The sequence below is a fragment of the Nelumbo nucifera genome, chromosome 5 (assembly GCF_055504915.1).
Source record: "Nelumbo nucifera cultivar China Antique chromosome 5, China Antique-T2T, whole genome shotgun sequence".
Classification (NCBI taxonomy): domain Eukaryota; kingdom Viridiplantae; phylum Streptophyta; class Magnoliopsida; order Proteales; family Nelumbonaceae; genus Nelumbo; species Nelumbo nucifera.
In genome coordinates this window covers 54714868-54733016 of record NC_142653.1, presented here as the reverse complement: position 1 = coordinate 54733016, position 18149 = coordinate 54714868, and the positions used below count along the sequence as shown (strand labels likewise).

The 18149-nt window shown below is 31.9% G+C and overlaps 1 non-coding gene across 1 annotated transcript; it reads right to left on the bottom strand.

Annotated features, from left to right (window-relative positions):
* Nucleotides 1–11547: 11547 nt before the first annotated feature.
* TRNAM-CAU (transfer RNA methionine (anticodon CAU)) lies at nucleotides 11548–11619 on the bottom strand. The gene has a single exon. It is a non-coding gene; the product is annotated as a tRNA-Met (tRNA).
* Between the last annotated feature and the right edge of the window lie 6530 nt (nucleotides 11620–18149).

Below are 18149 nucleotides of genomic sequence, written 5' to 3'. Positions count from 1 at the left end.
CTAACAATAATATGGGCTATAAGAGGAATGCTTTTAATATTGGACCATTCCACCCATGCCATGTACAACCCTTGGATATTGTTGTATCAAATGTAGTCATATCGATATAAGAGTGCAAGATATATACTATATAGCTTTTCAAATTACTAATATGAAGTCACTAGCTAAATATCATTATTTGAGTTAAATTATTAATTAATAATTATAAAATCATATAATTAAATTTAAAAATATTTGATCCATGAGATTGTAGAGGATCTATAATCAAGACACAAATTTTCGATTTTATATATTATCAAATAAATAAATTTCTGACTCGTAATAGAGACTTGGGATAAAATCCTGTTGCCACTAGATTTTTCAAGTCAAAGCTCATGTTGAATACTAATGTTTAACTAGATTTTTGCTGCAGTCAAAACTCCTGATGAAATCCAGATTTAACTAGATTTCTTTTTTTTTTACAGTGCAAACTCATGATGGATACCAGTTTTTAACTGGAATTTTTTAGAGTCAAAACTCTTGATGAATGCCACTTTTTAACTGGAGTTTTGTGGCAGTCATGACTCTTGGTGAAATCCATATCTTTAATTGGATTTTTTTTTCTTTTTAGCAATCAAAACTCCTGATGAATTCCAGAATTTTAATTGGATTTTTATCAGTCAAAATTTACCAGTGCTAGGTGTTCCTGTAGAAGTCTGAACAAAATGAGTTGGAATGAGAGTCTAATGAGTGGTTCTTGCAGGTTGGCTCAATTTCTAAATGAATCTAGGGAGATTGCAGGTTGGAGTTTCTTGATTGGTATCAAAGATGGAAAGGTGGGCAACATCTAAGTTCCTGCACATTCTATGACCATTCTAAGACTTAAAGCCAAACTGTCAACCCAAGATTTTTATCATTCCAATTACATTGGATCACACTATGCATTAAGATGCAAATTAGGGTGAACAATAAGGGAGGTTATTTAGTGATATGAGAGGATGCTAGTAGGTTTCATCACACTGAGGAATTATTGACTTTTCCTCATCTTCCATTAAGATTAATCTGATGGGATGTTAATAGATTAAGGTGAACACACGTTTTTACTTTTACTTCTAACATTTTTTCCCTTTTAAATATTGAACATGATAGAACCACTTGACCACATGTAGAAATCATCTACCAAATGTTAATTTGCATCTCAATTTGATTAGTCCATTAATCAATTTGGAGTGCTATCTACTTGTTTTATTGGTAGTGTCTTCTTTTTTTTTTTTTACTGGAAGTAAAAGGTTTTAGGGCCTTATCAGATTGCATCTGAAAAAGATCCTGAATGTAAACTCTTGATTAGAAGAAAGCTCAATTTCCAGAATGTGAACTCTTCATTACCCCACAATAAGGTCTCCATCATCAACGTAACCATTCTCATATAACAAGGGAGGTTCATTAACAACCAAATTCTTCACATGATCAAAATAAAACAAAGATACAGATAATCCTATCTCTTGTAAATGTATATGCCAATAAAGGCAACGATGAACACAATAAGTAAGATTCTCATGGTCTTCCATCCTTCAATAACTGCATGTTGGATGGATTCCATAGCCTTCATACGAAGGTCCAAATCAGCTACTAATTCCTTAAGTTCTCTGATACGGTTTTCCAGGTAAAACATTGCTGAGATGTCTTCATTAGAAAAATTCGTAGGAATTGCCCACAAAAAAAATTGCATGGTGGAAATACGCTGCTTTGAATACATTCAAATGCAATGCAATTGAGGTCAGCATCCCTTCAGTGTACTAAATATCATACAACACTAGGAAACTTATTTGCTTACCTAACTAATCAGGCAGCTGTAGAAAATCCTATTCGGATTATAGTTTGTTTATGAAACTCAAATCACAACCCTCTTACCACATTTACAATCCACCATTAGACTGTATTTAAGGTACCTAGCATGTTGATTGGTAGTTAACTGAGAAGACATCCATTTGAGTCCACCTTCTTCGTCCGGTTGTTGCTCGTTGCACAGGGGAGTTTGAACAAGGGAGCCTTCTTCGTCCAGTTGAGCCGAAAACCCCTTTTCTCCCTTTCTTTTAACCCATAAGTGAAATGGGCAAAATGGTTTGAAAAATATTACAAAGGGTAGTTTTGTTATTTTGAAAATATTTAATGTGCACCTGATGTCTCGTAACTGTATTGATTAATAGCCATTGAAGTTCAGGGACTGACTTGACACAGCCCCAGCCCCCAAAGTATAGAAGATTGACATGAAAATTAAAAAAAAAAAAAATTAATTTGATTTTATAAATAATATTTTTATTTTTGTAAATAATATATATATATATATATCATTATTTATTGTGAATTAAATTATTAATTAATAATTTATAGAAACAAATAATCTTAACTTAGAAAAAGTGTTGTCGGTATGAGTTAAGGTACACCTGGACCCCACTCAAAAAGTAAATATGCAGAACTGGTTTGGGTCTAACCAATAACAAACAAAAATAGACAAGAAAACTCGTAATTCAATAATAAACCTACTTATTCCATAAATCGACACATTCTGAGGTATTAGCATGATGACATTGAACTCGGATTTCCTATTAACTCTCCTCTCTACTAACTCAATTAAAATACACCACCAGTCCCTCCCTACCCATTTTGCCAGAGATTTAACCTTCCAACAACTCACCAAACTTTAACCTCCATTAAAATAAATCCTAACCCACAACATTTCTTCCCCTTTCTCTCTTGTTGATTAAAGACAAGTTTTCATAAATGCAAATTCTAGCCAAGTTATATATATATTCACCAAATAATGAAGTTATTATTTGCCAATTAAGGGAAGACTGCTTGGTTAAAGAGGAAATTTATTATTGGTATTCCTAAAAGACTTTCAATTGAACAGAAAGGTGCATATTAATTAGCACAAGAAGGAACCTGTTCATCTTTGTTTGAAATAAGAACATTGAACTTTGTCACTGTTATAGGTTTGAGGAGCCTCAAACTGGAATGTCACAGGGCTTATTTTGAACATTGCAGTTAGCATCATCAACAAAGATGAACCATTCTGATTGTTTATCATGCTATGTTATTAAATTTATCAGTTTTTGGGTTGAGAAATGGAAGTAGGGAGTAAATTCCTCAGAAAATCCGGGCCAAATGGATTTATATATTGCAGAGAGTTCAGTTAGGCATCTATAATAGTTTCTTGTAGAACATTATTAGAAACTTGGGAAGAATATCAAATTCAATCAACTGGAAGTTGTATCTTCAATGGATAATTTTTACCTTGAGAATCCAAAAGTGAAGAAGTTGAAAACAGATTATGTTATGTTTAACACCTATAAGTTTTAAGATGCAGGATGGTAGATAACTTGGTCTGAAATTTGCCATTTCTGGAAACTCCTCCTTAGTGTGTGTGAGAGAGAGAGAGGGAGTATTTTGTGGGTAACTGAAAAAATATAAATTTATTTATTTTTTAAATATTTATGCATAAAAAAATAGATATTTAGTTTGTAAAAAGTAGTATGTAATGGAGGTTAAGGTTTAGTGGGTTGTTGGAAGGCTAAATCTTTCTGTAACATGGGTAGGGACAGGTGATGTATTTTAATCGGGTTAATATAGAGCAGATTAAAATTAATAGGAACAAGTATATCATGAGAATTTTTTTTTTTTTTGGTGTAAATTTCTTAAACTACTTTATAGTTTAGTTAAAATTGATTAAGTATATCTTTACTGTTTAAAAATTGACTAACACTACCCCTGTTTCTGACAATTGATTAATCCTTCTTAGTCATTAACGTGTGTCAACATAGATATGAAAAAGACTACTATACCCTCCTATTTGAATCTCTCCATCTCCCTCTCATTCACTTCGCCGGAACTGCCATAACTACTGGTGATCCCAAAAACCTCCAGCAAATTGCGGACGGCTCCACAGAGCACAAATATTCCTTGATGGAGATTGGGAAAACCTTGGTGACTGACGAGGGTCTATCCTACTCCATGTATGTTTTGCAGCACCACTAGGACGTGCTGACAAAGGTGTGGCCCATCTGCATTAGGCGGAGGTGGATCCGAAAGAGGAGCCATTCATGAAGGCGAATGGTGAGCCGGTGTCCTCATACTACTGAGACAAGCCAGAGATGAACGAGCTAATGCAGAAGGCCATGTCGGGGGTTCTCTCACTTACTTTGTTTCACTTCCTCTGTTTCACCACCGTCGTTGCAAGTTGCAGTGGCGGATTTGGTATTTCTCTCTTCCATCACCTCTCTTTCTCTCTCGTCTCCCTATCTCTCATTCTCTCTTCCCGCTATTTCTCTCTCTCCTGTCTCTCCTCCTCTTTCATCACTTCCTCTGTTTCACCAATGCCGCTGCAAGTTGCAGCGGCAGATTTGGTACTTTTCTCTCTCGCCACCTTTCTTTCCCTCTCATCTTCGTATCTCTTATTCTCTCTCTCTTCTCTCTATTTCTCTCTCCTCTCTTTCTCTCTTCCCTCCTCTTTCACTATCTCTGTTCCGTCACCACCGCTGCAACTTGCAGCGGTGGATTTGGTACTTCTCCTTCCGCTGCAAGTTGCTGCCTTTACCTTTGGTCGAGCACTTTAAAATTCTAGGACACCCACGAGGGCCCCCAACGTGTCTGCGATCCTTCATCTTCTCCGTTGCTCCAAACAACAGCCAACTCTTCGGCCACGACATCATCTGCATCTTCGCACCCACTGGCGGAATCAATTGCACCACCTCTTTTCAAAGTCTCAGCTTCGTCAATAAGAACTCGCTCACGTCAACGAACAAATGATTATCAGTTACAGAGTGAAAGTCGTCTTTCATTCTGCCATCTAAATAAAGCAATTATCTTCTTTTTTTAATAGAAGTCGTGGGATCTCTCCAATTGATAGAACTACAAACTCATCTCGTGTTTTCATCATTGAGGCAAAACCATCTGGGAAAAATCTTTGAAAAGAAACAATTAGTGAGATGAATGGAGATTCTGTAATTGGATTTCTTAAAGAATCCATCCACTTAATTTTCTCAATTTTTTTTTCTCCAAAAGCTCCACAATTGATTTCTATACAAACCCATCTCATTCTTTCAGTTCTTTATGCCACAAACTGCATCTATGCTTTGAAATTTCAATTAAATTAGAAGCTTCTCTATTGTTTCAGCTGCAAAGGTGGGCAGAAACCTGAGTTCAGTACTCCAACAATAGCTAGCTACAGAACCTAGACAAGGATTCAGAGAGTCGAAGATCAGCAATGAAAGCACTGAAGTCGTACGTGAAAGACCTTGATTCAAATGCCATCCCTCGCTTTCTGGCCCAGGTTTCTGAAATCAAAGATAATTGTTCATCCGGGGAATACACCATTTCTCTCTATGAAGTCCTTGCCCGTGTGTCCACCATTATAAAGACCTTGACATCATGTCCATGAAATCAATGATAACCACATGGATGTCGACAAGAACTCGCTCACGTCCAAGACTGTTGATGGTTATTGGGGTGAACCGGCAAAGACAAAGGTCAAAGGGTATTTTTAGGAATGGAGGTGGAAATGGTATTTTTGGAATTTTTGATCAATATATTAATCACATGATATCGTATGTCACGGAAATTTAAGGTAAGGATAGACTTAGTCAATTGTAAGAAACAATAGGGGTAGCCTAGCCAATTTTCAAACAGCAAAGGTACACTTGGTCAATTAATTATTTACCCTTTTTTTTTTCTTCTTCTTTGGATGAAAGAGAAATAGGCCATAACCAGTCTAGAACAACCAGACTCAATTCCATTCCAATGAATTTTCTTCCATTTTAATGCAAGATTTCAATTGGAAAAATTTATGATGCCAGAAAGATGTGGTATCGGAAGAGTTTTGATCAATCAAAACCCACTCGTAAATTTTAATAAATTCCACCAATTGATTAACACAATTATGAAACCATTATATAATATGTTTCCAATACCATTGTCGAACCAGTTTTGCAGATAAGATCTCTCATACTAATCGGCACTTATATACCACATGTCAGCTTTTATGAGAATTGATATATTATTCTGTATATTGGGTATATCTTAATACCTTATGATATTTTAAACCTCAACTAGTGTGGTCAGTTTTTTAACAGCTAAAGTAGGGTTTTAAAAACCGATACAGAAATAAAATCGCTTTGACTGATTTTCAGGCCAGTGGTTTGACCGTCCGGTTAAACAGTTTGGGTAGATTGATTTATTTGATCTATTAGGGTAAGAGTATGATACCTATATATATGTTTCAATGCTCATTTTATGAGAAAAGAGAGGAGTTGCTGTTGGTTGGAAAATGGAAAAAAAGAAAGAAAGGAAAGGGAAGAAAAGGAAGGAAAAAAAAGGAGGAGGAGGAGGAGGCGGTTCACCGGCAACGGTAACAGAGCAGTGGCAACCACAGATCTGATCTCAGATCTTGCAGATCTCCTAGTCTCAGTTTCTCTCTCTCTCTCTCTCTCTCTCTCTCTCTCTCTCTCTCTCTCTCTCTTTTGATTGGCTTCAGTCAGTGCAAGGCCCCATGGTTTTCAAAACCAGACCAGACCGAAAAAATCGGGAATCTGACCGGTTTCGTTTTTCCCCAAACCCGCTTTTTTCCCCAAAACCGTAGATTTTGGTCAGCAAATCGCTGAACTGGCCGATTAACTGTTTGAACTGTCCAAACCGTTCGAATGGTTTTTTGACCATTTTTCAAAATTTTTAATTTATTTTTGTCAGAATGGACTGGCCGTTCGGGTCGAATGGTCAGACCGTTCGAACCGGTAACTGAACCCCTGACCGGTTCGGTTTTAAAAACCATGCAAGGCCCATTTGAACATCCTTTTTAGCCTTACACCGGAAATATCTAAATACTTATGTACTTTACTTCATGGGAAGATATTCCCAATGCAATGTGATAAAGGCTGTTCAAACGGGCTTTACACTGAGTGAAGCCGAATTCCTCTTTCTCTCTCTCTCTCAGAGCAGTGATTTCAGATCTGAAATCTTAGATCTCCTCTCTATACATATCGATATAACAGATCTCTGGATCCCCTGTCTATACATGCTCTCTTTGAAAAATAAAAAAAATTGAATAACAAATATTTTATTAAACCATGAACTGCTGCCTAAGTCCAATGGTTTTCTGACTAATTCAATAAGTTAATTTTTTTTTCGGAAAAAACGATTTACTTGATCAAAACCGGAAATATGACCATTTCCCAGGTCAAATGGTTCAACCATCTGATCCGATCCTGTTTTCAAAACAATGAGCCAAAGGCTAAATTAAATGGTTAAAACATCCCCCTCAAATATTTTCAAGAAATGGGGGAGCTGACCAGGTCTTAGTGGATGTAGAGAGTAGAAAAATGGCTCACACACAAGCAGCCTGATTACAAGGCCTAGGTACATGAGGGTAAACTAGCAATTCGGAAGGCGAGAGAAAATACTTCCGCAATCAGAGATGAGCCTTGAGAGTTAGCACGCTCCAAAAGAGGTTGGGAATGATCCTCCCATAGAAGTTCTACTATAGATACTACATCAAATAAGCCCAATTGAAATAAATACTGTTTTTAAATCGTCGTTGATCTCGATGGTCAAACCATTTGGCCTGAGAATCATTCAAACAATTGGTTTCATTTCACCCTTAACTCGTTTATTGACTAAAAACCATTGATTTGGTATTCATTGACCCGGATGGTTGAATCATTGATCTGTTCAACCTGAACAATAGTTTTGCCTATTTTTATTTTAACTTTTAAAATTGAAACAGGTCATTAGTTCGAACAGGAGAATTGAACCGCTGACCTGTCAAAGCGGTTCCCATTCCAGATCAGTTTACAAAACATTAGATAAACATCAAAACACCTCTACAAACATCTTGTGTCTTGGCAATGAAAGTTAACTGGGCTTCAAAAGGAACAGCACACCCAAACAAGAAGTGGCCATTAAAAGCAAGGTTTTTTAGTGTAAATAACTTAATTATAATCATCTAAAACTTATATTTATTGTTATTAATAAATTTCTTGGGATTTATTTAAGTCTTCTAATGTATTTATACACATCTTAATTTTCTATTGTATCTATGTATAATCAAAGTATATTATTTATATTTTTACCAAAAAAAGTATAATATTTATATTATCATGTAACTTTTAAAATTGTCTTTTCAATACTCACTATTTCTATACTTTAAACCTTATATAGAACTAATGGTATAACAACTATATTGAAATCCATCTAACAAATTTCCATAGCTTGTATTTTAGGAGCAAAGCTCAAAGTCTCCAATTCATGGTAGGATATAGGGATGATGTGGACAGGGTATGCTTCAATGAATTGAGATTGAAGAATCCAATACTGAGCTTTCTTCTTCTTTTTTTTTTCGTTTTTTTTTTACAGGACATGTAATTCGATATCTTTTAATTTTAAACAAGGAATAATAATATATTCTACTAGTCCCTTTGTTTTGTTTGTTTGGAGTGCAATTTCATTAGTTTTACTGCTTTAGATTTAGTATAAGGTGCAAATGATAAAAATGCAAATGAGGAGATTGGGAGTAAGGGTGTCAATGGAACGGTTTTGGATCGGATTCCGTTCAGTTCAAAATTAATTTGGATGAATTGGAGAGACCAATAAGACATATTGGATTGGACCAATTCGTCCAAAATATTTATTAGATTGGATTGGACTTAGTCCATCCGTAATAAATTTATATTGAATTGGGTTGGATTAAGCCAATATCTGGTCCATTAATATAAGATAAAAAATTAAGAATATAGGTGTCAATGGAGCAATTTGGGTTGAAACCAATCTAAATTAAAACAAATTTAAACAAATTGGATGGTTCAGACATTGAATTGGAATAATCCAAAATATTCATTAAATTGGATTAGACATGATTTATTTATAATAAACTCATATTGGACTAAATCGGATTAGACCAAATCTGTCTAATTGACACCCCTAATTAGGACCAACGCCGCAACCAGACCCTTACCAGATTAGGATCATTGATGGGTAGCCCAATCCAAACTGTATTACTGTGAAGTGAAAAATGACACGGTTTCTGTCCTGGTTCAAGTTCTGGCCTAATCCCCATCTCGCTGGCTACGAATTGCATGGTGGATTTCAATCCAATCCAACCCAATATGTGGATATTACCAAAAAACCAAACAACATCACTAGTACAGCGAGCTTACAATGCGATATGGACCAAAGTTTTGTGGGCCTTGAATATATAATAATATTGGGAAAAAAGTATGAAATATCGATTTCTTAATTACTTTTAAACTTATATATAATAATAACAAATTTATATAAATATAAAATATTGAATTTATCTTATAAAATTTAATTAGACTCAAATTTGAATTAGATTGGATGGAGTTAAATCTAAATTCAACCGGATTATGTAAACTAACCATCCAAGTTGGAAATAATAATGTGAGACATCGAATTGAGAATCTTGGGATGATCGGAATGTCAGTAGATATGGATAGTGTAGGAGAGTCCAATGATATGCAGCTTCAATTCATGGTATAAAATGTGAAAAACATATTTTATATTTACTAATAATTAAGCATATACGTTGTACTCGAGAAATTTTGTTCGTATTAATTACTTGAATTTTATATACATCTATATCTACTAATAATTAAGCATATGTTTTCTTTGTAAAACATATTTTATATTTACTAAACTTAAATGCTAGTTATAAATGTGCACATGCATTGCACATGGAAATTTTAAATTATAATAATACTTATTTTATTATTATTATTATTATTATTATTATTATTATTATTATTATTATTATTATTATTATTAACTTTTTGCATTATTTCTATCATAAAAAAATAAATTTTATTTTAAAAATTATGTTTATTTAATATGATGAATATAGAACGTTAGAAATGTCTCCAAATGTTTTTGACAAATTCTGCACTTTTTCATTTTTTGTGTTCTATCTTTTTCTAAATGTTTATTATTCAATTATGACATCATGATTTTTTTTGAAAAGTTGGATCACTGACCCACAATCTAAATAGGAAAATAGCTTTGCCTTCGTATTAGTTTTAAGTTATATATTTCATCTACATTATATAAATAATTTTTACTTATTATACTTAATTTTTGTTTGACATAATTAATATATAATTTTTTATATATTTTATTTATTAATTTAACTTTTTATTTTTATTTTTAAAGACTTACTATTTAGCTATCATATCATCGATTAATCCATTTGACCAAAAGCACTAACCCATCGCCCAAAAAGAAAAATAGTTTGATTTCTATGTTAACATTAAATTTTGTATTACATTTCCATCATTGATAAAATTATTTCTTATGTGTAATACTTATTTTTGTTCAATATAATGAATGTAAAATATTAGATATGCATCCAATATTTTACTTCTTATAAATATGTAACTTTAGATATGTGCCAAAATGTTTCTCTATTGTTTTTTTATTTTCGCGATTCTTTTTATTTTTAAAAATTTTATTATTTGTCTATGGTATCATTTCATTTCTAGGTTGATTTTGAGTTTAGCATTTCATTTTTAACATTAATAAGAATACTTCTTACATTTAATACTTATTTTTATTTAATGTAATGAATATACAATATTAGAGATATGTCCAATTCTTTTTATTTTTATTTGTATTATATATTTAATTTAATTATGACATTATTTATTAACCCATTTGACGCTTACCCACCACCGGGAGGAAGAAAATGGTTTTGTTTTTAAATGCCTTTTTTTAAAATATTTACTTTTATACTATTAAAGTTAATGTTGTCGATTTAATTAGTAGAATTTAATTATGAGAAAAATATATCTTAAATATATGATTTAATAAGAGAATATACCTTAGATATGAGATTTAATTAGTAAAAATAGGAAAATAGTTTTGTTTCCAATTAGTTTTGAATTTTACATTCTATTTTTATCATTAATAAAATCATTTCTTATTTATCATACTTATTCTTGTTTAATATGTTGCATATATGATGTTAAAAATGTTTTTGTTTTTTTTTTTTAATTTCTATATTATTTTATATTTTATCCATTTTTGAATTTTATTATTTAATTGTAACAATATGGATTGTTTCATTTGACCCAAAATGATTTAATTTCTTACCACAACCTAGATGAAAACACTTTTTTCAAGGTATATTTTAAAAGTATAAGTTTTTTGTGTTAATTATATTTGGATTAAATTAATAGAGTTTAATGATGAGCATAAATAAAAATGCCCTAAAAATATGATTCAATGAAGGCGAATGCAAACTTATACCTTAAATGTTGGATTTAATGAAAAGGAATTGAATGTCTTAAAATTGCCTCTTTTAAAGTCATTTAATATCAATAACCAACTACCCTATTTGTCATCTTTTTTATCAATAAATTTAAATATGAAAGATATATTTTCTTATAAAAAATTTTAAAAATATTATCGAGGCTCTTTGTAATATAGATCATAATGCCCATTCGAATGGGTTAAAAAAAAGGGTGTGTGACGGTACACAACCAGAAGCCTTTCTCCTTATACAATATGTATCAGAGCCAGGTTTCGATCCTGGGACCTGTGGGTTATGGGCCCACCACGCTTCCGCTGCGCCACTCTGATTAGTTATACATTTGTTCTAATTTAATTAATAACCAGTCTGAAAGAAGCTTGAACTGCCATAACTATCTTAATTAAGAAAAAATAAAATATTGTGGAAGGAACGCCACCGAATCTGTGACTAGCCTTACAAAAAAAAAAAAAAAAAATAAAATAAAAAGCTGAAAGCGAGTTTTTAGGACTAAATACGACACAAACATCGTTATTAGTTACTACTTACTAGTGTAGATGGTAAAGAATTAGAGAGTTCACTTTTACTATAGTGTCGTAGTACAGGGTAAAAATTGAGAATCATGGCCTTTTGATGCATTGTAGTGGCCCCACAAAGATGTCACTGCATCTAGAGTCTAGAGATGTAGAGATGTAGATGTAATGTGGGTCCTTTGCGGGCCACCCACACTGTAGTAGCAGGTCATGCCTATTTGGCATGAATCCCCAAGTCCGGCCTAAGGCCCAGGCCAAGTGAATCACTGGTGGCACAATCTGTTTTTTTAGAAAAAATGAAAAAAAGTTAAAATAAATTAATAAGATAGAAAAAAATTGAAAAAAAAAAGTATAATAAAATTGAAAATAAACATTTATATTATACATGTGGGTCATTCCGTGCTTGCTCAATTGTTAAGTGTCATGCCGTGTTAGCATTGCCCGCTTGCTACAGTGACCGGGCCATGTCAGACCACTGAAGTGCATAATTCGATGGATGCATTACTCCTCAACACCCACCTAACGGTCTATGAAGAAGAAAATTGATTTTTATTTTTATTTTTTTTTTGAAAAGAAAATCAGGGCAATGTATCCTGAAACTCGCTCATTCATTAGCCTGTTTAGAATGATGGTTTTAAAAGACGTCTGAGACAAGGCGAGAGGCGTATGCCTCAAGGCAAGGTGGCAAAAAAACGCCTAGCTTCGGTAGTCTCTTGAAGATGTTGTAGGGTGGTAGCCTCAGTTTTTGTGAGGCGTAGGCCACTCGCCTCGAGGCCTAAAATCATTGAGGCAGCAGTAGTCTAAAAGATCAGGGTTTATGGGTATTCTAACAGGGTAAATATGTAAAAAGATGAAAAATTTCCACCTATTTTATATCAAATCAAATTGATATAAATGGTAATTGTCGTTTGGTCATTTTCTTCTTTGAAAAATGCTAACGAGTGGCATGAATCCTAGGTCCTAACCCCAACTTTCACGCCGTTGAAAATTCCAACCACACGTTTATGTCCAGCCCCCACCATGATGTAATAAATTGAGCAGTAAGGAACCCTAACAAGACCAGTCCGCAGAAATGGGATTTCCTGAACATACGATCTCCAAAAATGGGCACCTATCAATGTATAAGAGATATTCGCTATGTGTGGCCAGATTCCCTGGTTTAGGGTTCAAATTGGGATTTATTCTTTATAAGTGCATTTCACGCTAACTTCATATCACATTCCACTATGTATTGAGAATATCTCCTTATAAATAACAATTTACAAGTGCAAGGGGATGTTCTTGACGTGCAACTGAGATGTGTTGTGAGGTTGGTATAAGGAGTGCTATGTAAAGAGCCATGGGGACTCTTAGGGTCCAATAAAAGAAAAATAAATTAACTTATTGAGTATTTTTCTCGAGTTGAGGTTCAAAGCGATTGTGTGAATACAATTGAAAGCTTTAACAAGCTTGCATCCTAAATTTAAGGAGCTAAAATAGAAGTAGAGCCTAGGTGCAAATGGAGCATTTTGTGTTTATATTTTGAGTAATCTATCTATCTATATTATATTATATACCGATTAAGTCCCACATCAATAGCCATTTTCTTCTTCTTCTTCTTCTTCCATTCTTCATTCTCTTTTCTCCTTACCCCTTCTCAATTTTCTCATTCACTCTCTTTCTTTCCTTTCCTTTCCATTCCCAAGCCTCTCAATAGGCCGCATGACAAAAGAATTCTCAAACCAAACCCACAAATTTGAATCGATTTTGGGTTGAAGAATGACCCTTTTGAGCCGAAAAATAACCTTCCTGAGCCGTGTTACTATTGTTGCTCTGTTGAGCGAACGACAATGATGTATTACACAGGTCAAAGAGATGAAAATGGGTAATCGGGTCGGGTTACCCTGGGTTAAGAGTTGAAATACTCATTTCATCATTTGTGTTCGAGGGTCATCCAAATTCGATATTGCAACCCATGCATTAATGGAACCTGTGATTAATGTTTAACGAGGTGAAAATGACGCCTTCATGATGTTCATTATGAATTAATGTTAATTAATGGTCATTTTTTTTTTTGGAAGCCAATTATCAATGGGCATTGATAACGAGGTCTTTTTTACCAAAAAAATAACGGCGTCTAATAATATAAATGAATTAATTAGTCAATTATAACTGGATTAATTTACTTAAACTAATTAGTGAAAATGAATTAATTTGTAATTAAATTGGAACAAATGGTAAGTTAATTTAAATAATATATTAACATAGACATTAATTTATTTCTATTATTAGTAAATTATAATATTTATATATTAATTTACAAAATTAAACCAACTGAACAGGGAAAAGGTTTCAACAACAACTTAAGCCCATTAAAATATGGTATTATGAAAAATGTTTTGGCCCTGCTGTCCATGTCTCGATGGGTTTAAAATTGATAATAATTTAACCGTTTTAGCCGTAGGAAGCATACCCATTAAAGTAGGATGCATGGGTTCAAGGATAAACCTTGAATAGGTTTAATATGAACACAAACCAGACCCAATACTCTAGAGTCTAGACAGTGGGACAATTAAACTTGACCATTGAAGTAGGATCAGCTTGAGAGAATATACTATCAGCCCATGAACTGCATTTTAACAAAGTAGGGCCCACCTATTTGAAGTGAGATGGATTCCTATTTAATTAGGAAAAATTTATATGCCGGAAATATTAACTTTCATTAGCTAATATTTAAGAATTTAATAATTATCAACATTTCATTGGTTGTTATTTAATAGTTAATTATCAACGTTCTATTTATATTTTTCAGTTAATTAAGACTATTGTTTTAATTTCCTATTAAAAGAAAAGTTATAGAGAAGTAAAATAAAAAAACAGAAAATTAAGGTGATGTTTGGCATTGATGATAATTTCTTGAAAATCATTACCGCATGGAGCCATGCCAGAGTTAGAGGAATCGGTGTTGAAATTTCTTTTTGATTGGCCAATTTTGGTGACTTTCAGAAAATCGACCAAAAATCAATTCTTGAAATCAGCCCTTTTTGAGGGATCACCTTTTTTGGTGATTTCCTAATTTCTAGCTGATTTTTTATTTTTTTTATTTTTTGAGGATGAATAGTATCCGACATTGCATTGAATAATAACTCTAATACAAAAATAATTGGTCCTTGAGAATTAGTATCAAACAGACTCAAAAATTGGCTTACATGGTAGAAATGATACCAAATAACAAAATTTACCGGTTTTGAGAAAAAAAACATTGATTTCAAAAATCACCGATTTTTAAAAAATCAGTAAAGAAGAATCAACATCGATGCCAAACATCACCTAAGAGAAAATGAATAACAATTAACCAAATTATTGGTATTTATAAAATATCTAACAATTATTGTTATTTATAGTTAACAAAAATACTATTAATTATAGTTAATAGAAATTACTATTAATAATCACTGTAAATTGTAATTTGATAATTTAAGTTTAAAAATCTCTGTAATTAAAATAAAGTAACAATAATTATAATTTAATTACTGTAATTTAAAATTCACTAATTTAAATTAACAATGATAAATTTTTAAATTTAATTATGGATAATTAAATTATTATAATTTCAAAAATTAAGTGGATAAAAGTACTCTAATTAAAAAAAATAAAGTAGCAATAATTATAATTTAAAAATCACTATCAATGATAATTTTAATTTAATTATGGATAGTAATTTACGACTCATGGAAAATTAAAACTACATGGCTTTGTTTTAAATAAACATACATGATTCAGTTATTTGTTTTAAATTTTGATATATTAATTACATTACTCCCTATGGGGGATTTTGGCATATCATAAAAAAATACCAAAAAAAAGATATATTAATTAAGTTGGTTTATTTTTATACATTACAATTTAAAGAAAAATTTCCTTATTTTTCATTTTTCATATATAATGGGTTGAACTCTCTCTAATTTTATTTTCCCTTAAGCTCAGTTTGGAAGGAGTACAAATACAAATTTGTAGAATGCAATATTTTGTATGTATTTGCATAGTACATATTTGTATTTGTACTCCTTCCAAATTAAGACTAAGGCTAGGTTTGGAAGGAGTACAAATACAAATATGTAGAGTGCAAAACCTTGTATTTTATATTATTTTGTATATTTTTGCATTCTATACATTTGCATTTATACTCTTCCCAAATTGGGCTTTAGCAAATGACGTAAGGGTTTACATTTCCATTAATTCAATCTCTTTGTTATCACTAGTAACTAAGCACATGCGTTGCATGTGAGATTTTTTCGTTATATCAATTACTTGAATTTTAGATATATCATAGTTAAGATAGAAATTGAAAATTAAAAAAAGTAACAATATGATTAAAAATAAGCTTAAATATTTATTATTCAATTATGACATCATGCGTTCTTTTGAAAAGATGGATCATTGACCCACCATCTAGAAAAGAAATAGCATTACTTTTGGATTAGTTTTAAATTAAGAAAAATTATAGTCGGAGCCAGCTGTACATTTAAAATTTGGTTACAAGTTGGTCCATAAACCAACAAAACTCTAACAAACGACTTTACATTTCAAGTTATAAAAACCCTCGCCATGTCATCGGAGGGTTATGTGGCTATTGCCAACATGGGACTCTTAATCCATATTGGACACAATAAAAAGCTTATACTGAAATTGCCCTTTAATGTTGGGTGATTAGAAAATAAAAAAAGAATTTTTAGTTTCTCTCTTCTCTCAATCCCCCTCACCCTCTTTCACTCACAGTCATCTTTATCTACTCAACAATTATGTGATTTTGAAAATAAATAAAAATGGTTTTTGGTTTCTGTATTTACGTTCTTTATATCAATTTATCTCATTCTCTCTCTCTACCTTTCATTATCCCTCAATCTCTCTCATTCTCTTTCTCGGTCGATTTCTCCTTCTCCCTCAGTTTCTCTCCCTCTCCCTCTCTCGTTTTTTATTTTCTTACACACTTATATAGTATTAATCAAATCGTATAAAAGAACATGAGACTAACTTGGTATGATTCAAAATTTATTCGACCAAATTAATAAAATTCACAATAAACTCTTGGCTATAAAATTTACACCAATTGGAGAATAATAGAGATTGAGGGAGAAGGAGATTTTGACCGAGAGGGATAGTGAGGGAGAAGAATGAGAAAGATTGAGGGAGAACAATAGAGAGACTGAGGTTTTGATTTGGCTACAGACCAAAGTAGAGGGAGTGGGAGAGATAGAGGGAGCGGGAGATCGAGAGACGACTATGAGAGTGAGAGAGAAGGGAGGGAGATCGAGAGACAGAGGGAGTGAGAGAGAAACTGGAAACCTATTTCCGATATAGGTTTTCTATTGTGTCCAACATTGAATAAGAGTCCCATGTTGGCAATAGCCACATAAGCCTTTGATGACATGGCGGGGGTTTTTATAATTTGAAATATAGAGCCGATTTTCAGAGTTTGGTTGGTTTCTGGACCAACCTGTAACCTAATTTTAAATGTATAATCAACTTTGACTATAATTTTTCCTTTAAATTATATATTTCATTTACATTATATAAAATATTTTTTATTTACCACACTTAATTTTTGTTTGTCTATGGTATCATTCTACTCAAACCACTAACCCACCATCTAAAAATAAAAAATGTTTGATTTCTAGGTTGAAATTAAATTTTTTATTACATTTTCATCATTGATAAAATTATTTCTTATGTATAAAAACTTATTTATGTTCAATATAATGAATATACAATATTAGAGATGTACCAAATATTTTACTTTTTATAAATATATAACATTACTTATGTGCCAAAAATTTTCTCTTATCTTTTTTTTTTTATTTTATTTTTGTGATTCTTTGTATGTTCTATTATTAAAAATTTTTTTATTTGACTATGACATCATTTAATTTTTAGGTAGATTTTGAAAATTTCTTTCTATTTTCATGGTTAATAAAAATACTTCTTACATTTCATAGTTATTTATTTTAATTTTTATTATTTAATTATGACAATATTTATTGATCCATTTGACCCCAAATGGTCAAATTGCTTGCCCACCACCGGGAGGGAAGAAAATGGTTTTGTTTTCAAATTACTTTTCAAAATATTTATTTTTATACTATTAAAATTAATGTTGTGGATTTAATTACAAGAATTTAATGATGAGAAAAATATATTTTAAATATAGGATTTAATGAGAGAGAATATGAAAATATTTTTATTTCCATTTGGTTTTAAATTTTACATTCCATTTTCATCATTAATAAAAACATTTCTTATTTAACATACTTATTATTGTTTAATATGTATGTTAAAAATGTTCCCAATTT